Source organism: Eumetopias jubatus, unplaced genomic scaffold (genome assembly GCF_037043125.1).
Source record: "Eumetopias jubatus isolate StellerSeaLion01/CBP00866 unplaced genomic scaffold, mEumJub1_p1.0 scaffold_3, whole genome shotgun sequence".
Lineage (NCBI taxonomy): Eukaryota > Metazoa > Chordata > Mammalia > Carnivora > Otariidae > Eumetopias > Eumetopias jubatus.
In genome coordinates, this window is record NW_028274809.1 from 120755503 (window position 1) to 120779561 (window position 24059).

Genomic DNA, 24059 nt, shown 5'->3' on the forward strand with positions numbered 1-24059 from the left:
GGTTAAGCGTCTGCCTTCGGCTCAGGTCAGGATCCCAGGGTTCTGGGATCGAGCCCGGAATGTCCGGCTCCCTGCTGAGCAGGGAATCTGCTTCTCCCTCTCCCTCTGCGCCTCCCACCACTTGTGCTCTCTCTCTCTTTCAAATAAATAAATGAAATCTTAAAAAAACAGAGAAAACTCTCCACATCTGAACTTATTTATCTATAAACTGGGAATCATTCATTTTCTTATAGTTTTTTGGTGAGGTTCAAATGTATGAGGTTGTGTTTTAAAAGTACAAAGCATGATATATGCCCACGTGTGGAGAGTGTTAGAACCCAATAGTATATATTGCAGACACATTGATATGAAGTGTTAGATTTCTTTGGACCTTAGATCAGTGATCTCATGGCTAATATAGACCTATAGGCATCTTACCATACTGATCCAAATATAAAAACACTTATGGTTATCATTAGCATGAAAAATTTTTATTAAATATTTCTTAAATTTCCATTTTTGTTGTGTGTTGGTCCTTGTAGCCTGGGTGATTATTTGTCTTTGAAAATAGCAAAGAGTTATGTGACCAGGAATCCTAATCCTACTTAGGTACACCTATTGCTAATGTCTTAGGAAATGCTCTCAATGCCAGGTTCTGTAGGTGATAGCTCACTTTGCATCCCAAATTTCTGAATTCTGAAAAGTCACAGAAATTTGCAGTTTCCATTAAAGTTTTCACCTGTGCTTTGATTAATCAAGGCTGTTGTTAGTATAGTGCATAATTTTATCCTCAAAGGTGAAATCTGGCCAAAATATAGATGGGAATATTTCCGTAAGAATTTTATTCCAACTACTTTAGCCCTTTGTCTATAATTATCTGGGCCATATATTCAGAGGATGGTTTTCTACTTTGGGTTACATATTATTGAGTCAGGGACTTCTTGTTAAATGAACGGTGTTTTGGGGTTCATGGCTAGTCCTCCCAAGGCACTGCTAGTAGACGGTTTCACTCAGTTCCACAGCTCAGAAAGGAGTTCCAGCTTCATCCCTTCCTCCTCCTTACCAACCAGCCCCAGAAGGGAACTTGGACTTCTGGTGTTTAAAGACAAATATACCAACTATGCTCCAATAATAGACACCTGCATAAAGACATACAAGAGTCCTTGGTTCAAAGAGTTAGTTTTACATTCTTGGCCAGTTGCAGAACCGCACCCCACCCCCCAGCCCCCAGGCTGGGGCGCGGGGCTGGGGGAAATCGAGAAAGACTTGAGGTGATAGCACGGTTCAGATGAAGCATGCGCACGCAGCTTGTCTTATTGGGCTTACAACCTCTCCAGCAACAGGAGGGAAGTGACTGCTATGTTAGCATACCCCTAAAACAGATGTGGAGATGGAGGTCCAGAGGGGCCAGACCCCAGATGGGTCGATACAAAGAGCCCCTGGGAGACGGGGGCACCCTGCAAAACCAGGCACTCCCTGTCCCCTGCTTCCTGCATCCTGGTCATTAACAATATGACCCGAGTGGAGAGCTAGATTTACTAGAAAAAAGGGGGACATTGAAACCTCATCAATTAAGCCCAACAAGGAATGCTTCCTCCTTCAAAAACTAAAATGCTTTTGTTGTCAAAAGACCTTTTCATTAAAGCAGTTATGTCAATACGCCATCTGGGCACAAAGAAAAGAGTTCATTCGAATGTACGCAAATGGCTATTGGTGTTACAGTTATTCGAACTGTAGGTGACAGTTGTGTTTCAGCCAATGCCGCCTGCATTCCTACTTCTCCAGGTGCCTCTTGGAAACCGGATCATTGTGGCTCAACATGGCCATTTCCCTAATGAAAAAGGAATTTATGAGGCTGCCTACTTTTGTCAGGCTTCTTAGTCAAGAAGGGTTGATCTTACTTTTGTCCTGTTCAACCTATTGCTAAATATCGGTTCTGAATAGAAGGTGCTTCTAGAACAGAATTACTTACTAGTATGAGTTTTTAAATTTATTTTTCCTGTAGTGCCTTTCAAAGAGCAGATTTTAGCATTCAAAACTCTAGGATGGCTTCCAAATTAGTAATTTGTTTATTTGAACTCTTTCTCCTGAGAAGTTCACAGATGAGCGTTCTTCTGAGAAGAGAATAGTTTCAAAGTCTAGGATACTTCCTTACTGGAATGACGGTAGCAAGGGAGGCTGGGAGCCGGTCTCCGACGGTCCCGGATGGGAGGAGGGCAAGGACGCAGCCTCCCCTGGGATCTGCAGGAGCCTGGTTCGTTTCAGTAAAAATGCGGGACTGGAAGACTGAGAAATGCTTCTGTCTTGTTATCTTTTTAAACGAATGGACCCTTTTCGAAAGACAAGGAGACCTGTCATCATTGACAATTAGATATTGTGAAAAATAAAACTCAAAAAAAATCCCACACTTGACCAACAATCGCACGAATGCAGTTGTTCACACAGGGTAAAAAAAAAAAAAAAGAGCATTTTTAGTCATCTGATAAAGCATTACACAGTGTATGTCATCCATACATATCCTCGGACATGTCCTCTGACACTGGAATTTGAGTTTTATGATCTGCCTGTGTAATTGAAGAGTTTGGTTAAGTTTCTAAGGGAGAGAAAATTAAACACCTTAACAGCCAACACCTTGTTTCTCAAGACATAACCCGAGGCAGATTTTTATGGCTGCACTAGGCTTTTAGGCCCTGGCTGGCACTCTCTTCCTAATTCTCAAACTGCTCCTAGCACTTCCTCTTTATGGCGGGGGGCTGGGCTTCCGGCCACAAGTGCCGACCTGCCCAGCGCAGCTCCCCGCACACTGGCAGCCAGGGCCAGCCCCAGAGGGGGCACAGGGCCTCCAGGTGGCGGGCTGGTGCTGAAGGGGACGAGCCCAGGCCTAGCTGCCGGCCAAATTATAAACTGAAGGAAGTGACAATGGGAAATACAATCACCATGTCTGAAAAAATAACTAGTCTTTCTTGGTGCCTGACACTCAATGGTGGGCCAGGAACTGCTGCTACCAGCTTGCAAGAATCTCCCATACCTGTCATTAAACATACCCATTACTGGTAATTAAATTATGTAAAGACAAAGATAAGAATCCTCAAAGATGATCACGTCCTAATTTGTTTTTACTACATTTTACTATTATCTCTGTCCTGTAGGGTTTTTTTGTTTGTTTTGTTTTTGTTTTTGTTTTTTTAAGGATTTTATTTATTTACTTAAGAGAGAGTGAGAAAGAGCAGGGAGAGAGCGAGAGGGAGAAGCTCTCTGCTGAGCAGAGAGCCTGACATGGGACTCGATCCCAGGATCCCGGATCATGACCTGGGCTGAAAGCAGATGCCAAATGACTGAGCTACCCAGGCGCCCCAAGAATGCTGTATATTTTCTTATGTGTACGTTGTGTGTCACACATCTTCTACATCGGTAACATTTCTAATAAAGCTATATATATATGTGTATATATATATATATGAAACATATCTCACACACACACACACACACACACACACACACGGACACACACACACATACTACCCCTAAGAGCTGGTTGCTAAATATCTACTAGCACACCAATGCATACCTTGGTGCAGTGTAACTCCAGATTTCTAGGACAGTGAGTGGCTCGAGAAACTTTTTTGTATATGTGCTGCCGAAGCGAGCACTCGAGAAACTTTTTTGATGGCAGCCCACTTTCACAAGCTAAAAACCATGGCCTACCTACTTCAAACAGTTTCCATAGGGCATAAAAACAGACCTCCTCCAGTCCATTCAGCAGAATTATGCGCATTTTGGATTTAGCAATAGGGGCACAGATGGATTACATTTGAACACAAGTGCATTTACGTGTTTACGTGTAATTACTGGGGAAGTAGAGGCAGATGCTTATACACACCACTGCACAGAGCAGGGCTAATCAAACAACCCACAGCAAACGAAATTGACAATAAAGAAGCAAAAGCAACGGCGAGTTCTAATTTAAAAGCCAGGGAATCCAGCAATTGTAAAGCATGACCAACTCAAGCCGGCACTGATAACAAAGTTCTCCTCCCCCAAACTGCAGGAATCCCAACCATGTGGCCTAGGCCACAGAGCTTAGCCCTGGCTCGGGCAGCCAGAGCTCTGGGAAGGAACCAAAGTGGAACCGTCAGGTTATTCCACTCCTGGGCTAATTTTGGTTCGAGAATAATAAACTGTACTGACTCCTAATGACTCACTGCTTAGGTCACAAATCATTAGGCATTAGTCATCTATAAAAATGTAAGTGTCTGGGGGCACCTGGGTGGCTCCGTCGGTTGGGCGTCTGCCTTCAGCTCGGGTCATGATCCCAGGGTCCTGGGATCGAGCCCTGCATCGGGCTCCCTGCTTGGTGGGGAGCCCGCTTCTCCCTCTGCTTGTGCTCTCTCTGACAAATAAATAAATAAAATCTATAAAATAAAATAAGTATCTGGAAGTGCCTGTCATTTACATGTGAGAAAGTTCTCTGTTCCTGGCTCAGCACGTGGGCTGTGCATCAAGGGAAGCCCAGGCATCCCACATCCTAGGGAGCTCTGTGGCATCCCGGACGTTTCACACACAGATGCTCTGTCCCCCAAACATGACTCAGACTTTGGAGTCTTTGTGCTAAATAAGATCCTTGCTGGTAGTTACTGGCAGTGAGGGAGGCATCTTCGTGCAAGCATCAGCTCCTTCGGGTCATCAGAGTCAGTTGGGGCTGGGGCCGAGTCAGCCACAGATCGTCTGCGGTCGGTCCGGGGCTTCCCTCCTCTGTAGGTGGATGGAAGGGCTTCGCTCGCTCTGGTCACTCCAAAGGCCTAGGTCGGTGCCAGGCACTTAGGCAGACAGGCCCCTATCATCCAAATGAGGGCGGAGCAGCCGGTTATCGCTGCTGGGGAAATCCTGGGTCTGCTTCGTGGTTTGCTTTAAAGAGCTTATCTTTCTGTTTATTTGTTCTCCTGATGGAAACAGCGTTGGCCCAGTGACAGACGGCACCCGGAACTGACCTGGCAGCCCGACCTCCTCCTCCTCGGTCCAGGCTTGATTTGGGGGTTAAAGGTGATACTTTTTGAGAACGGTAGTAAAACATTAATGGTGAGTAAAGTTCCTTCTCTTTTGCCCCTTAAGTTCACTGGGCGATCCTGTTTGCTCTATAAAGTGAACTGTATTTGCCAAGGGTAATTGGAACTCTGCGGCTTGAATGACCTTGATTTCCTCCTGCTGCTGGGCTGTTGTGTGGGGTGAGCGCTGCAAGGTGTTATCAGGCAGCTGGAAACAGCCCTGTGGTGCCCAAGACCACTCTCAATCAAGTCCCCCTGGCAGGACAGATGCTGCAGGTTTTGTGAGAACCACTGGCCTCAAGACCAGAGTACCCAAAATGTTAGCAAGGCACAGACTTCCCAGGGCCTGCCCCTCACCTGCAAACTCACCGACGGTGTGCATCACGTACAGAGGCGCCCAGTGACGTTGAAAGCTGGGGAGTCTGACTCACTTTCATCCTTGAAGGCTCTGATTTTATTCCCATCTCTTGCCCCCAGACTCTTGGGTGACCTTGGACTGTGCTTTGGATTCGACATCTAGAAATGTGATGTATTTCTTTGTTCGTTGTCTTCCCACTGGAGTCGAAGCTCTGTGAGAGCAGGACCTTGGCCCGTTTGTTCATTGCTGCCTTCCCAGGGCTTGGAGCAGAGCAGGTACTCAGTGCGTGTTTGTCAAATGACCAGATGGATCCCATCACCTGTCCTACACTTGTTGACCATTGCCTTTGAGGCACTTGCCATCTCCCCGGGCAGACGTGGGTGTTACGCAGCAGTCGTGAAATAATGAGGCAACAGCGTTAAGACCAACAGAGCCAGGAGCTAACACATGGGCAAGGCGGGCACGCCTCGGCAGGAAATCATCGGGCTCGGAGGCCCTCCTGGGCCAAGGGCTGAGGTCAGGCCGGCGCCTCTGTGTCTGCTGGGCAAAGATCAGGTTGGTGCAGGGTAGGGGCTGGGTGAGCATGAACGAGCAGAAAATACATTCTGGGTTGCCCTAAGGACATGGAGAAAACTGCTAGTTTTTAAAAATTGAACTCAATTCTGTCTTAGTTGACTTCAAGAGCATGGTCAAAGTCATTTCTAGCAGATCATACCCTATCTGGTTTGGGGCTGTTCCTTAGTGCCTGGAAACATCTATACCATGCTGGGGCTCTTACAGTTCCATTGTTTGTGGTCCTGAGACTTGGCTTTCCTAAACACAGCCCAGAAGTTCTCCTCTTCCCAACGCTGGGCAGGCTGCTGAGAAGTTGCCCATCTGCGGAAGCACATAGACAACGTGAGACAAACTTATCAGTCATCACATTTAAAAAAAAAAAATGTCTCTCAAGACGCCTGGGTGGCTATCCATGAAGCGTCCAACTCTTGGACGCTCAGGCCATGATCTCAGGGCCGTGAGATCGAGCCCCATGTGGGGCTCTGCACTCAGCACGGAGTCGGCTTGGGATTCGCTCTCTCCCTCTCTCTCCGCCCCTCCCCCTGCTCTCTCTCTGAAATAAACAAATAAAATCTTTAAAAATAAATAAACAAAATTTAAAAATGTCTCTCACAGTGAGTATCCAAGACGGGAGCGTGTCTTGAGCTTAGGCAGGAGGCCGTTTGCTTACATGGGGCCTGAGGTTCAAATGCAGAAAAGCACACGCACATCAGCAGTCACTGCTGATGCCTGGGCGAAACTCTTCATCACTGCACAGGCTGTTCAGAGGACTGGAGGCGCAGGGGAGACTGGGAACAGCCAGTGGCTGGGCTCAGACAGCAGCTGTTCCGCAGCACTCCGAAAGCCTGTCCGCAACGCCCCGTGTCACACTCTGCATGGTCTCAGAGGGCAGCGTGTGTCGCCGCTGTTTGCGGTGTGATAAAAGGCCCCCTGCGAAATGACTGAGGCTCCCAGGAGAGGCAACAGGAATCCATGAAGCAGACAAACTGATATTCCATGCCTTGCACCATCTCTGATGAGTTAGGTTTATCCTTGGCACAGAGAGGTGGCTGCACAGCATTTGGCAGCAATCGGGCCAATTTCTTATTTTCCAACAAGACAAAAATCAAAACCACATCATTGAAGCAAATAACAAATCTTTCAGGATCATGATTACCCAATTTGGCTGTTTACTTTAATCAAATCACAAACTAATGATCAAATTTGGATTGGATTATGTGCCTATAAAGATAACCAAGGATCCAACATAAGTGACTGTCAGTCAAAGCCTTTTCAGACAAAGCTAGCATTACAACATGCCAATTACATTTTTATCAGGTAGTTAAGATAATTACCTGTGGTAAATGTGTTAGTGGGACAAGTATAGATTGCTGTAAACATTTGCTGACCACTTTAAAATGCTGCCCGACCGTATGGGAGAAATCAAGGGTACAATAGTATGCAGATGTATTTACATCAGCTGATGTCATATAAAATCCAATAAAGTTTTTCCGCCCAAAGCCTGTGTGTCCTTTTGCCACCACAAGATGGCTCTGTACCGTTTCTTCTCAGAAGCAACATGGGCTCCAGAGCCAATTCCTCTTTGTGAAGCATCACAAGCCCTTGGGTGGGCTATCATCAAACCTGGACAGGCATCTTGAACCAGTGACTTCAGCCCCCTTCCTGGGCCAGTGAAGCCTCCTCGTCCCTCCCACTCTTTCAAGTCTCTGATGCCCTGGGCTTTCTTCCAAATGCTGGATCCATGTGTCATCAGCCTCCAAATGAGGGTGCATTGCCTGACATTCTCCCCCACATGCAATGCTGGTGAAACTGTATACAATTTTTAATATGCGACTTATCCCTTTGGCTCTTTGTGTTAAGATGATCATTTTCCCAACCCCCCAAACTTAATGTGATTCTATTCTTGCTTTGTCAGGAATGTTAGCCGCATCCCCATTCCTTCATCTCCTATTCCTAGATGGTACCAACTCCTGCTAGTCCTTTTTAAAGGAAGTCTGGGCATTTATTTCATTATCTCCAAAGCATCTTCTTTTTCTCTCAGCCTATGAGCCTCCAAAATGGTTTTACTGCATTTGATTGTTCTGAGTGTTTACCATGCATGAACTCATTAGGCTTCTTGACTCTGCTGAATCAGTTACCAGCCACATTTCTGCTTTGCAGTATCCAAAATTTTCTTGCTACAATCTTGTCTCTTCTTCTTTTGTCCTTCTGGGATAATAAACTTTTTGGGAAAATGTCCATTTAGTCTTTTTATTAGGGTTTCAGAAGCAAGCCATCAATGCTCATACTTCATCCACCATCTTAATTAAGAAGCCCAAAGTGAGCCCTCTGCATATAGGTGCTCATGTCCTTATGTACTTATCACAATAACCTTGTACTGTTAATGTCCCCATTTTTCGGATGAGAAGACTGAGGCACAGAAAAGTCAAATAACTTGCTCAAGTCCACACAGCTAGGAAGTGGAGAGGGAGCTAGAATCAACTCCAGCCAGCCTGACTTCGGCATTATGTCTGGAAGAAATAGAAGAACCGACTGACAGGCTGTTTAAGAATTGGTCAGACCGCAGGTACACTGAGGGTGTGCTCGTGCGTGTACAGGCATGCGTGCACATGCCCGCACGCACTGTACCCCATTGGGTACACTCCATTGGTGAGGGAAGAATCCGGCCAGTATGTGATAGCTGAACACATGACACTTGACACTGGACATGTGGGGTGATGGCAGTTGGTTTGTCACCTACAGTCACTGCATGGGGGAGGAAGACATAGCATGTCATGAAGGGCCGCACAGCGGTGCCCCCTGGTTCCCATGGCAGGATATGATTGGTTTGTTTAATTCATGGGCTGGCAAGGAGGGATCTAGTCAGGTGCGCTGTCCTTCTTGCTGGAGAACATATCTGGTCAGAGTAGGCGAACTTACAGTTAGGTCTTTGGGGCCCTGTGAGGCTCGGAGATGTCAAAGCAGCACATGAAATTTTAGGTATTACAACACACACACACACACACACACACACACACACACACACAATCCTTGCTGTGCACAGTTTCCCCTTGCCTCTCCCCATCAGAAGCTGAGAGTTATTCCCAGTGAAGAGGGTAAAACAGGAGGTCTCTGGATTGTTGGGGATCTAGCACAGTGGAGGGTAGGGGAGACGGAGAGAAAATGTATCTAACAAACGGGGAGGTTCCTAGTCTCGTCCTCCGCAAAGCTTCTGGGATTCTAGCAGCCAGAAGCATACCATCAGCAGAAATCTGGCACGTGTAACCAGCCTGAGAGAAAAGCCCTCACAACACTGGGGTTCCCAGTGACATGGTGCAGTTCTCAGTCAGCACCCATAGGCACAGGGATGCAACTGGTCTTGAATGAAATTTGAGCGGGCAGCCAAGGGTCACCACGCAGCCGAAGAAACTCTGTAACATAAGACAAGGCTCAACAGAAAGGGAAGAAAGCAGAGTAGAGACACTGGAATCTAGGCAGGGAGGTGAAGATTTCAAAACCACCATCATTAATATCCTCAAATAGAGAAGAGAAGATACCAGATGCATGAAACAGGAACAGGATGCTGGGTTTCTTTGTGTGTGTGTGTGTGTGTTTTTTTAACAAACCCAGAGAACAAATTTAAAAAATTTTAAAACCTGATAGCAGAAGATATAAAAACATACAGATAGTGTAGAATATTAAGAAAACTCAATAGATAGTTTAGAAAATAAAGGTAGGGAAATCTTCCAGAAAATCGTGCAAAAAGCAGAAGAAATGAAAAATAGGAATGAAAAGGTGAGCAATGAGGGCACTGGAGGGCATCATTTAAGAAGCAGTTAGGGAGAGGGACGCCTGGGTGCCTCAGCTGGTTAAGCGTCTGCCTTCAGCTCAGGTCATGATCTCGGGGTCCTGGGATCTAGTCCCGCACCGGGCTCCCTGCTCAGAGGAGAGCCTGCTTCTCCCTCTCCCACTCCTCCGCTTGTGCTCTCTCTCTGTCTCTCTGTCAAATAAATAAAGTAAAAAAAAAAAAAAAAACCTTAAAAAAAGCAGTTAAGGAGAATCTTCCGACTACAGGACACAGGTTTCCAGAACATGTGAGCCCACTCTGCCTGGTCCAGTGGTCAAGTAGACCACACCAAGATGTAGCACTGCATATCCCTGGGAAATCTCAGGACAGCAAGGAGACGGAGAGGATGCTGAAAGCTTCTTGAGTCCTCGAGGAAAAAACAAAATCAATTCATAGAGGAGATCTCTATATAGATCTAGATGACATATAATATATAAAGGATCAGGAATCAAAATGTCTTCAGTCTTTCTAGCACAATGCTAGAGGTGAGAAGTAAATGAAGCCATGTCTTCAAAATCCTGAGGAAAAAACATTTCAAACTTGGAATTCTATACTCAGCCAAACAATATAGTGGGAGGGTAGACAAAAGATCTTTTTTTAAAGATTTTATTCATTTATTTAACAGAGAGACACAGTGGGAGAGGGAACACAAGCCGGGGGAGTGAGAGAGGGAGAAGCAGGCTTCCGGCGGAGCGGGGAACCCGATGTGGGGCTCGATCCCCAGACCCTGGGATCATGACCTGAGCTGAAGGCAGACGCTTAACGACTGAGCCACCCAGGTGCTCCAGACAATACTTCCCAGAGTGCGGGCCTTCACCTCAGGTCATGATCCGGACTCCTGGGATCGAGTCCCACATCAGGCTCCCCGCTCAGCAAGGAGCCTGCTTCTCCCGCTGACCCTACCCCCTCTCATGTACTTTCTCGCTCTCTCAAATAAATAAATAAATAAATAAGTAAATACTTCTTGAGTACTCTTTCCCAGGAAGCTACAGAGTGATCCAACAGGATGACAAGCAAACCAAGAAGGAAGACAACTTGGCTCCGGGGGACAAAGAGGGGTGAAGGGAGCCCCATGGATGACGAAGAGAAGGGACCCAGGACGATGGCCCTATAGCAGATCCTGGGAGCAGCCAGTGTAGACGAGAGCAGGTTGCAAGTAGTCTGGGAGAAATTTCTCCAAGGAGGTAAACCTGACCGAATACCCGAGGTGCTTGAGCACATTGAGAGGACATTGTGATAACTGGGGGGAAGTTTAAGTTGAATTAGATGTAAGTACATAAGACACAAAAGACGAGGTACATCAGAAAAAACAGATAGTCTTTAAATTCTGGATAAAATTAAAAGCTTTGCAAGAAGGAAAGAGAAATCACAGTTTACCACCTGGGTCTGCCATTCATCGCATTGATACAATCATGTTAGTATAAATCCCAAAGACTGGTCTAACTAAAGTTCCCACTCAAGCCCAGCAGTAAGATGTGGTGGCTGAGAGCCAGACTGCCCACCTAATCTGTAACCCCCGCTTATTAGCCGTGTGATTGGGCCACTTGCTTAACCACTCTGACTCAGTTTCCTTATGGGTAAAATGAGGATCATAGCAGAACCTAGGGTTTGGGGGAGTATTAAATGAATTATACATGTGAAATGGGTAGAACAATACCTGGTATGTAATAAGTTCTACATAAGAATAACCTAGTATTTTGTGATCGTTTAGGAGTGTGGAAGAAGTATGTGCACACATGTGCATGTTATGTATTCATCTCCATATTGTTTGGGAAAATCAATAGAAAAGGATACAACACTGTAAAAATGTGATTTGGGGATGGAAGTGAACATACCAAAAACAAAAACAAAAAAAAAGCTAAGATGAACATAGAATAGTTGCTTCTGAAGAAGAAGAAATTGGAGGGAGCCTCGGGTGAAGGTGGGAAAGGCAGAGGTATGTTGTTTTTCGTAATAAGCCTTGTCAAATGATTTGACTCTCGGTTCCCCAGAAGCAGACCCTGAGACAAGGATTTGTGGGCAGGATTTAGCAAGGAAGCACTCCCAGGGGAGATAGGAGGGGAGGGCCGGACTCAGACTGACCCTGCTGCAGGCAAGGTTGCTGGGGCCGGCCTCTCCCACACCTCTGGCTGGGGGCCAGGCGCTCCCACAGGCCCACAGGCATGCCGCCTCTGGAGAGGGTCCTGGGTGCCGGCCCCCAGAAGGCTGGTGTCAGGCCTCAGAAATGTAAAAGGACCTGGGTGGTGGCCTTTAGATAGCTAAAGGTCCTAAAAATAGAGTTCAAAACGCTCCAGTTTGTATCTCCAGCCAGACTCTTCCAGACCTCACTGGGTTGGGCAATAAACCCAATTTGTTCAACTACAGGGACTCTTAGAGGTCTGTGGCTGGAGGGTGCTCAGATAGCCTTCCAGGGGATTTTTTTTTCCTAAGGTACCTAAGTACCTCAGTGTGTACCTGAGGTACCTAAGTACCTCAGTGTGTACGTTTAAGCATGGGATGGAGTTCTTCCTTGAACCCCTGAAATCCTTCCACATAGACCCCACACCTGCCTTGTCAGTCTCAATGCTATGCTGCTCAAGAAACATAACATTATTTACTGTCATCCCCCACAAAGCAATTTATTTTATTTTTTTATTCAAATTCAATTAAATAACATATAATGTATTATTTGTTTAAGGGTATAGGTCTGTGATTCATCAGTCTTATATAATGCCCAATGCTTATTACATCACATACCCTCTCCAATGCCCATCACCACGGTACCCCATGCCCCTAGCCCCCTCCCCTCCAGCAACCCTCAGTTTGTTTCCTATGATCAAGGATCTCTTATGGTTTTTCTCCCTCTCGGGTTTCATCTTGTTTCATTTTTTCTTCTCTTCCCCTATGATCCTCTGTCTTGTTTTTAAATTCCACCTATCAGGGAGATCATATATGATAACTGTCTTTCTCTGGTTGACTTATTTCGCTTAGCATAACACCCTCTAGTTCCATCCATGTCGTTGCAAATGGCAAGATTTCATTCTTTTTGATGGCTGAGTAATATTCCATTATATATATATATATACACACCACATCTTCTTTATCTATTCATCTGTTGATGGACATCTGGGCTCTTTCCACAGTTTGGCTATTGTGGACATTGCTGCTATGAACACTGGGGTGCAGGTGCCCCTTCGGGTCCCTACATTTGTATCTTTCCCCCAAAGCAATTTAGATAGAAACAATAGTGTTTAAGTAAATTTTAGTGCAATTATAATATTCAAACAGCATTTCTTGGCAAATACAACCAGCAACAAAAGATCACCAAAGATTCTTAATTGCTCAAAATAACTTTGAAAGAAAAAAAACAGTCCTTCAGTTTTCTCCAGAGGACACTGCCCTACATTTCTTCCAGATTTACATACTTTCATTGATTGCTAAATGGAAGCTTAATAAAAAGTTTGTATGTGATGACATGATTAAAATTCACAGAAAATCTTTTTTTTTTTCAGCAATCCTGCTGTAAACAAGCGGGCATTTCACACTCGTGTTTTTATATTTTTTACCACCAAAATGGCACTAGCCCAGGCATCCTGGTGGTCAGCGGGAAGGCTCTGTGGGACACACCCCAGCATCATGTGGGGCTGGCACAACATCTCACACAGAGACTCCCAATAAATATCTGAAGGAACCAACCTGAAGCCATTACATGCAGGCTCCCTCCCTTTATCACAGGTACCATAAACACATGTCGCTCTGTGGTAACCGCACCATAATAAATGGTAAATCGCTGTGGGAGGTGAATAAGCAAGCCACTGGTTTATGGACAAGATTTATTGTCATAAATGATTACACAGGAGAACACACTCCCTTCTAAATTGACAGTGCTTCCCCTCCTGGGCTGTCCACCATTTGGGATGTTGGAGGACACCACTGAGCTGGAGACAACCCATTCAAAATCATCACTAACTCTAGGATTTAAAATGATGACAATAACCACAGCAAATCAACCAAAAGATCTAAAATTCCAAACCAAGTTGCTGGCTCCGTTTCGTTTTAGCTGCCTTAAGCGTTACTTATGAAAAATCTTTTTCTACTCACCTTCTGGAGCAGGAATTCTTTCTTTTTTTTTTTTCTTAGAGAGAGAGTGTGTGCACACAGGGGGAAGGTGGAGCAGAGAGAGTGGGAGGGAGAGAATCTTGAGCAGGCTTTACGCCCAGCACAGAGACCATCACTGGGGCTTGATCTCACAACGCTGAGACCATGCATGAGCCGAAACCAAGAGTCCGATGCTTAGCTGACTGAGCCACCCAGGCAGCTCTGGAGCAGGAATTCTTAACATGGGGTCCAAATCCATGAGATTGTTGGGCAGTTTTTTTTTTTTGCTTACATGTGTATTTTCTGGGGAGAGGACCCTGGAGATGACCTCCCAGTTGTAGCGGTAGGCAGGAGAGTGACAAAGGGAGAGCTTTTGGTGTGCAGTTCAATATTTTTTTTTTGTACATTTGGTAGAGGAAATACCTCCATTGGGGAAGGAATGACAAAAGGCTGGGAAAACAGAAAAGTCAAACAGAAAAAGAAAAGAAAAGTCAAACAGAACTGTTTCATCGGCTCTAGCTGCAAACAGATGAAGGCATTTCTCCTTTTATACAGGGGCAGGGGCCTAGATAAGAGGGGCAGCAGCTGCTCTTATACCTGCTCATATACCTGCTCTTATACCTGGTTTGGGAAGATTAACATTAAGACCAGCTATTTTCTCTTCTCCCTAGGTAAGTGAACATTAATAGAGGTCCCTTTGAGATTCCGGGCCAAGTTTATACCATCACAGACACTGGAATATTGGTTTTCCAGGATGCATCCTGCACATTCTCAAACACTCCTTGGGAACATTCCCAAATGTTCCAAGGAGTACAGAGACCCTCCCCTTCCCACCCCGATGTGCACAACCTTCCACCTGAAGAGAGATGGCTCCCATCTCCAAAGCTGGCCCAGAGACCCAGGAGAAGGGATGGAGTGAGAGCAACCCCATGCTTTTATCATTGGCTTGTGTCTTGTACTGCTGGTCAGATCAACATAGCAGCTGGGAATCCCTTGAACATGAACTTTGGAATAAGACAAGCCCAGTAGTTTGAAAGGTCCAAGAGAGAAAGAGCCTGCCTCCACTTTAAAACCCTACTCCTCAGAGGCTGGAGGCCACGAGGCCATGAGGCTTCCTCATCCTCTGTAGGAGGGCTGCTTTGGAGAAGATACCTTGTCATATCATTGTTCTAGTGATGTCTTGTGTCTGCAGAATTTGGGGCTTTATGATTGAGGGCATGTCCAGGTAAAGCATCTGCAGTTGGCCAACTTCATTTACCCATCTGTCCTCCATTTCTCTTCTTTCTTTAATTAACCCACTCATGCAGCAGCTATTCAGAAAGGGCTGTATAACAGGCCCCCCTTGGCATTTTTAGCAACTGGATTATAGAATTTCCCTTTGCCAAGGTCTCACCAGGAAGAAGGACTTAGTGATGTAAAGAGAAAAGAGGCCATCAGATCTGCATGTGACTCATATGGCCAGGGTGAAGAGGCAGTGGTGTTTGTGGAAGGTCGGATAGGCTGGACGTCATTGTTCACATACCCCAGTGAATCTAAGGAAAGTGCCAGTCATGACCCCACCGTGGAGGAAATAAAAACACAAAATCTTGAGTTCAGAAACACAAGAGAGAGCCTGGAGCGCTGGCCTCAGACAGAGCACCGTACCCACAGTTGTGCCCAACTATCTCGGCTGTTCCCCATCTCTGTAATGGGGCTGCTCTAGCCCCTGGAACCTCACTTTCCAGGGAGATTTAATCAATCTTTTTTGAGTAAATGAATGTCACAAAGAATATTTTAAAAGTTGCCACCTGCTCTGTGCCGAGGTAAGAAGTACAAATGATTCTCCAGCCTCAAGAAGGGTGCAGGTGTCACTCTAAAATGTAGGTGATAAATAAACATCTCCACTATTAGTAAAAGGGCTGTTTGACAGGACTGTATGGAACCCACGGGTGTGGGGACAAGAAAAGGTCATATAGTGTGGGGACCACAGGGATGAATGGGCAGGCGTGCGGCCATCACACTGCCTGCTGATGCAGAACCCTGGGGACATGGAGCTTCTGCACTGGTGAGTTCGAATAACAATGTCTGCCTCACCAACATAGGGGAAGGATGAAAGAGATAGTATATTTAGAGTTTTGTAGAGTTTTTGACTATTTCTATGGGTCAAAAATTGACCTCAGTGATTCAGAAGGAAAGGGGGGAATGGTATTTCAAAGTCAATTCATAGGATACAGGGACCCCATGAAGCATGTGAGAGAAAGAAAGGTAGAAAGGAAAAACATCATCAGCATGCTAGAAGGCGACAGTTATATCCTTTGTTCAAGGCAAAAATTCATGTTTCATATAAAATGTTTTCAGGACCAATAAATGTTTGACAAAGTGGAATGTCATAAAAACATCCACTGTTATTTCCACTACTTCTTGGCGGTAGTAGGAAATGTGCTGATCTAACCAAGAAATATTTATTGGCACCTACTATGTGCCAGGCCTTGTGCTAGATGCTGGGGTTACAGTGGTGAACAAGATCCATAGAGCCTGCCCTACAGAGGTGGCATGCTACCAGGGAAGATAAACTGAAGAATTTCAGTGAGGCGCATCCAGTGCCAAGAGTGGGGACATGCCAAGTACTGTGGGGTCCGAAGCAAGGCCACTTGGCCAACTGGAGCAGGTCTGGCAAACTCTTGGGAGGAATTGACCCTAAGCTGCCACCTGATGGATGAGTTGACATTTGCTAGTTTTGAAGGACAGGAGGGAGCAAGAAAGAATGATACAAACCAAGGGAAGAGTATCCGGGGAGGTCTAAAGGGAAGTGAGAGCTGGGCAAGTGTGAGGAATGAAGGAAGCGGACATTTGGGGACAGAGCGGAACTGGCGAGGAATGAGGCTGGAGATAATACCAGCTTCTCTGAGGCCTTGCAAGGGTATTACTAAAGAGTTGGGACTTTGTCCTAAAGGCTATGGGGCACTGTTGTGATCCCTAGCATTTGGGAAGGACCCCTTGGTGGTCATGTGGAGAAAGGATTGGAGAGAGTGAGCCTGGATGCAGGATGCACCTGGAGAGCAGGTGATATGATGGGCTGGACCGCAATGCTGGCGGTGGGGGTGAAGGGAAAGGGGTGGATTCTGCCCCTCATGGAAACCAAAAATCCATTCAGAAATGGGGCAAGGACTCCCTAAAGGTGCCTGCTCACCTCTGCCAGTGGCGGTGTCTGGTGGCTCAGTGAAAAAAGCTAGCGGAGGAAATTATCAAACACAAAAATCTCGTACGGGCTGTGGATAGAAACTGCGCATTCAAGCACCTGCCCCTGTGGGTAATCAGAGGGTAATTAGGCCTTGCTCGCTAGATGGAATCTGGCCACTCCAGACTAAAATGAATTTGAAGTGGGAGGGAATGACGAAGTCCAGGCCTGTGGCGGTGCCCTGGTGGGGCAGTTACAGCTGCAGGTAAATGTGATGGTCAGACCGAAGCTAGAGAAGGGCTAATTTGAGAAGCCAGGATGGAACTGCATGGTGAGTAGACAACCAAGAAGGAGAATGGTACTGGTCTAAGCACAGTGCACTGGATGATTCCAGGGGAAGTCATGGGGGACATTCAAAGAACAGGTGCTGAGAGAGGGCAAGAAATCTGCTGACACAGCACAGCTGGGAGCAAGAACAAAGATACAGGTGACAGCCTGGGGGACATCCTTTAACTGGACAATTAGACAATCAGTGACTCCTCAAGGCTCCTTGAGAGATGGGCAGTATAGTGAGAATGTGGCCGAGGGGTGGAATCTCTCTTGCTCAATCTGAAGGCACAGTGGAGGGAACTTTGCCTAACCATTGTCTTCCAGCTCACTTTGGGCTGACCTTGGCCAATGTAATTTTGCTCTGCCATTCATTCATTCATTTTTTTTTTTTTTTTGGTTTGAGCCAATATTTGAGAACCCAGCATCAGTAACAGTTTACAAATGTATAGCACTTCATGATGTTCATGCACATCACAGTAATGATGGCGACAAGAGCTAACATTAACCAAGCAGTTCCTCTGAGCCATGCACATTGCTACATGCTTTACATGTATCTTCTTATTTAGTCCTCACAACCTGTGAGGTAGGTACTAATGTCCTAAACTGACTGATAAAGAAACTGAGGTACAGAGAGTTTAACGAGCTTACCAATTTCCTACATGATGCCCACAACAACTCTGTGAGGGAGGTAGGGCAGGGTCTCCTCTGTTTTACAGATGAGGCGAAGCAGGTTGGGAAGATTTGCCCAAAGTCATCCTCAAGCAGTGGTGATTGGGTCCCAATCCCAAGCTCTTTCTATCACATGCCTATAAAAGAAGAAAGAGCATGTGGTTCTGCTTCTTTTTTTTTTTTAAAGATTTTATTTATTTATTTGACAGAGAGAATAAGAGATAGAGAGCACGAGAGGGAAGAGGGTCAGAGGGAGAAGCAGACTCCCCGCTGAGCAGGGAGCCCGATGTGGGACTCGATCCCGGGACTCCAGGATCATGACCCGAGCCGAAGGCAGTCGTTTAACCAACTGAGCCACCCAGGCGCCCCGGTTCTGCTTCTTTAAGTTAAAGGTGTGTTTTGGGGATGATGTCCTGGTTCCTTGCCTGATTCTGAAGGGCAAAGGCTCTAGCTAACCACCTTGCTTGTGCTGGACCAACCCAAGAGAAGTAAACATTGGAGATAAGAGTAAAATCGGGATGAAAGGAACCACATGTTGAAGGTCTTCCAGAGCTGTACACATTGGAGCTATTTTGTCCAGTTATCAGCATAACTGCACTGATTCTTGTCACACTGTGCATCTGACTTGGTTAGGAAGAGACTTGCATAATGGCTGGATGCTGTGTCAGGGTCCCCTCTCTTGTCAGAACTCTCCTTGTTCAGATGCTCTCCCCTTACTGTGAGTTCAGGATCACCAGGTCTAGAGTTAACTTTGTGTAATGAAAGATACTGACTCTATGTATTGCTTATACTGCATAACAAATTACCCCCAGACTTAATGGATTAAACCAACACGTTTGTTATCTTACAATTTCTGTGGGTCAGGAATCTAGGCATAGCTTTACTAGGTTGGCTGCTTCAGGGTCTCTACCTGGCTGTGATAAAGGAGTCAGTCAGGGTTAGGATCTCATCTGAAGGTTCATCTGGAGAAGGATCCACTTCTAAGCCCATATGGTGGTTGGCAGGATTCAGTTCTTATTCAGTCCTGCTGGAGTGAGGGCCTCAGCTTCTAGTTGGCTGTTGGCCAGAGGCCACCCTCAACTGTTTGCTGTGGGCTTCTCCAATATGGTAGCTTGTTTCATCAAAGTGTACAAGCCAAGAAGAGGAAGGGAGTCTGCTAGGAAGATGGGGAAATCCCAATATTTTGTAACCTTATCATAGCCCATCACCTTTGTCTTATTCTATGAGTTAGAAGCAACTCACAAGGTCCAGTCCACACCCAAGGAGAGAGGTAATTACACAAGGACACGAATACCAGGAAGTAGTGATTACTGGGGGCTATCACAGAAGCCTGCCAACCACAACTCTATAGCTTGAGAATGAAAGGCATAAGGCAGCAGCAAATGGGGAAAAAAATAAAGGCTACTATTTTTTGATTATTATTATGTCCTGAGCCTTGTGCTGAGCATCACACAATTAATTGTCTCATGTAATTCTCACAACAATCTTGTGGCATACATATTATTATTCCCATTGTACAGATAACACAAAGTTCAGAGGGATTAAGTAACTATCTCAAGGTCAAACAGTAAATGGTAGAGCCAGGATTCAAAGTTAGATCTGCCAGACTACAAAGCCAATCCAACACCTGTGCATTCAAATGTCTCCTACTTGCCTCCTTCTCTCTGGTCCCATGGTCACCCCCTTGAGCCTGGACCTCCCACTCTGTTGACAATAATGTACCTTACTGTGCCTCTCTGACTTTAGGATCTGCCCTTCTAATACTATTCTCTACATTCTTTTCCTTCAGTACCATATTTGTTAGTGTTAGAAGGTCTAAGTGGGGAAGGACTGGGGGGATCTGGAGCAATTTTGGGGAGGATCACTCTGAGCAGAATTCTCTCCAAATGGCTGGGGAGTGGCCTAATTTGAACACTGCTTTTCTGATGGGATCACAGCCCACAATGGCACCTGGAAGGATCAGGGCCTTCCTCGGGTGTAACAGAAGACGGGAGGTGAAATCAAATGCAGGAGGTGAAAGAAGGGAAGAAGCCATGGGTTCAGTCAGCTGGGTGGATGGTGGCCACACTCACTGGGACCAGGAAGCCCTGGAGGAGGAAAGGGAAAGAGGAGGGAAGTTTTAAATGTGCTGAGTTTAAGTGTCTGTGGGTGTTAGGGGATTTTAAGGATCTACCGTTCATTTTGCGGGGTCTGATAATAGAATGAAGATATGATTATAGAATTAGAATCAGCAGTTAGAGCTAATTCTCAAAATGAGATGATGTAGGAGACTGCTTTAAAATACTCTTTAAAGGAGGGGCTCCTGGGTGGCTCAGTCAGTTAAGCGTCGGCTCAGGTCATGATCCCGGGGTCCAGGGATCGAGCCCTGCATTGGGCTCCCCGCTCAGTGGGGAGCCTGCTTCTCCTTCTCCCTCTGCTGCTCCCCCTGCTTGTGCTCTCTCTCTAATAAATAAATAAAATCTTTAAAAAAAATACTCTTTAAAGGAGTATTTTGCTGGACTTTAAAATAGTCCAGCAAAAAAAAAACAAAAACAAAAACAAAAAAAAACATGGGGAAAGTTGGGGATGGAGGCATTTAGAATGAAAACAAATTGATGGTTGTCACAGTGGAGTGATGGGTCCATGGGGTTTCTCTGTACTATTCACTCTATTTTTAAGTAGCCTTAAAATTTTGAAGATGATGATGGTGGTGATGATAAGAGCAAGAAGAGGCAAAGAGGAAGAAGGGCACAGACTATTCCTCTCAGACTTGGCTGGGAAGGGAAGAAGTGAAACCATGCAATGGATAGCAGAAGCACAGAGACATAAAGGAGTTTTTTGTTTTTGTTGGTTTTTGTTTTGTTTTGTTTTTTTGTTTTTGTTTTAAAGATGAGACACTAGAGCACGTTTATTGGCTGAGGCAAAGCACAAGAGAAGAGAGTACAACTTAGCCATTGACACAAAACTGCTTCGTAAGAAGTTATCCACAATATAATGGCTCCCAATCATTTATGGTCAAGATGTGTAGATAGGTGGACGGTCAGCTGATGGTAGACTGATCGACACTGGGCTCAGGGGGGATGACTCAGCTTTGTTCTTCACGTCTCTCTTCTCCCTAGCACAGACTAAAGCAGAAATGTCCTCCTGGGGGCAATGCCAGAAGCCTAAGAGAACAACACACAAATTCTCTTGAGGCCTAGGCTTGGAACCAGCATACTGTCACTTTTAACTGACAAGCCAAAGCAAGTCACACAGCTGAGCTTAGCATCAAGGAGAGAGAAAATATCTCCAGCTCCCTTCATGGGGAGAACAAAGTGGATAAAAAGCTGAGGCTAGTAAATGCAATTTTCTAGCTAGAAGAGGCATATCAGAATTCTATGTTAACCTTTTGGCTTGACTTACAAGATGCATAGTTTTTTTGTTTTTTTTTTTTAAAGATTTTATTTGCTTATTTGTTAGAGAGAGAGAGTGACAGTACAAGCAGGGTGAGTGGCAGTCAGAGGGAGAAGCAGGCTGCCCGCCGAGCAAGGAGCCCAATGTGGGACTCGATCCCAGGACCCTGGGATCATGACCTGAGCCGAAGGCAGACGCTTAAGCGACTGAGCCACCCAGGCGTCCCACAAGATGCATAGTCTTATCCTTTCCAGGCTAAAGCTCTTTGGGCTTGGGGAAAAGAGCTGGAACCTCCGGTGGGCCCAAGATTCTCTTTCAGGAATCATTAGCCATGGGGAGTTAAGGGGCCAGATTGTAAAATCAGGGCTGCTTGGGCTGAGCCAAAGCCCTTGGAAAACCGCAGACACAAGGGCAGAAACTCAGAGTCTCATAGAAGCAGCTGATCTAGAGAGAAGAGTGGAGAAACAGACAAGGATGACCAGAGACCTGGAGCTGTGGGGGCATGAAGCCTGGGAGAGAAGGGGAAGGGGAAAAACGCATGCACACGCAGGCACACATGCACTCATACGCATACACACATACATACGGGTACACACCCAGGCATACACCTACACAGGAAACAAGTAGTTTCCTGGAGTTGTCTAAGAGATGCCCGGAGAGAGGCTAAGGAGGGCAGCAGACCCAAGTAGCGTCAGTCAGACTGAGAAGAGGACAGTCTATGGACGACTGTGATCCTATGAGGTCTTTCTGCAATCAGTGCAGAGAGGTTCCCTTGCATGTCTACCCTAAATCTCTTTTCAAGTAGATTAGTTTGAGCGTTCCTTGCACAGAAAGATTCCTTGATGAAGACATTCATGTAAAACTTTTAAGGTTTCACACAATACTTCATAGCTGTGCTCATTTAACTAACAAATAATGTGTGCAAGTCACCTTGCTATTGAGGATTCAAAATATGATCCAGTCTCTGCCCTCACGGAGATTAAATCAAGATCGGGGAAACAGGAAATTATAGCCTGAATAGTTAACAGGCAATTATAGCCTGAATAGTTAAAGATAACCCAGACATTCGAAAACTTTCTACTCAGTGCCATAGAAGGAAAGGGCTATAGAAGTTCAAAGGCAGAAAAGATGGGTGAGGGCTGCAGTAATCAGGTAAGGCTTATCTAGAGGAAATAGGACCTGATCTATCTAGAGTAGGAAGGAGCCTGGTGGGGGGCTGAGCTCAAGGCCCCCATTTCCCACCTGAGTGCTGTTACCCGAGCTGCAAGGCATAATAGTCAAGAGGACTGAAAATGCTTTGCAATGACCAGTCTTGCAAACTTAAACCTATAAAATCTCAGATGTTTTAGGGAGGTAGGCTGGCAGCTGCATGACAGGCTGTTTCAGGTGTCTAGGTCCCAAGTCCAGAAAAACGAGACAGAGCGTGAGAAGGAGAATGGATAGGACAGGCATAAAAGTCAGCTAGGCCAGTGATGGGCACAGGAAGGAGGAGGAGCAGGGACTCTGATTTCACTGGAGGCCCCAGGTGTCATCATTTTCAAAAGTGACTCTCATGTGTGCAGCCAGGGTTGAGAACCACTGTTCTAAGATTTTATGAGTGGGAGACAGAATTCTACCACTGTTGACAGGGCAAGAGAGGGAAGGAGGTATAGCCAGATGGAGGAGGTAAGATTAATTGCTTGGTGTTAAAATAAAAAAAAAAATCCACTTGTCATTTAGAAATGTGGGCATTGGAAAAATACACTGGGGAATAAACTGCAGAAAGGAAGAGTTGGAGCAATGGCTCTGTTCCCAGGAAAGAAAGAGACAGAAGGAAAAAGGCATGGTCTGGATCCTATTAGCTGCTTTATATGAAGTGTTGCTGGCGGGAAAACTGAAACTTGGTGGTCAATGGGCCTAGCACAGTGGCCTGTAATAAATGGGAACTGTTGGTTCACATAATCTCATTCATTCCAAAAACGATTATAAGAGGTGGGTATTAATAGTCCACTTGAAAGGTGAGAAAAGAGATTCAAAGAACCTATCCAAACTCCTACAGTTAATAAACTTGGAACCCAAAGTTAGGTGTAGTGGGAGGCTCTCCCACCACAGTACACCATAGCAGAAGGCTGAGAAAGAGAATGTGGGTACTGAGCTAAGAAGGTGGGAAGAACGAAAGAGAACTAAAGAGATGGGAAAAGTCAAGAAGGCAGGAGGAGAGCCGTGGGCGCACTGTATGGGGTCAGGAGGCTAAGGGAGTATCTCGAAGAGTACCATGTCCAGGGTGCAGGGGGCATGAGCCAAAACCAACACAAAGGAAACCATTTAAGACTCTCCGAGTTGTGGGAGGGAGGGATGTGTGTGGACTTGTCCCATGGAGCGGGGCTAGTGCAGCAATCAAGAAAAGCAACAGGTGCACCCACATCCCAGACACCCTCTCACAGTCCTCATGACCCCCCGAGACAGGCATTATTATCATCATCTTCACTGTAAAGATGAGGGGACTGAGCTCAGGAGGGAATACTATGTGAGGATCCCAGATCAGGGCTGGCCAGTAAGCCCTGGTTTATTTTCCAAACTGCACTTCTCTGCAGGGACCTGTTCGTCACCCTCTGACAAAGACCTGTTTCATGATTTGGAATGATGCAGGATGTGAAAAACAAAACAAAACAAAACAACACGCCTGGCAGAACATCAGACAATCCATCCCGTCAT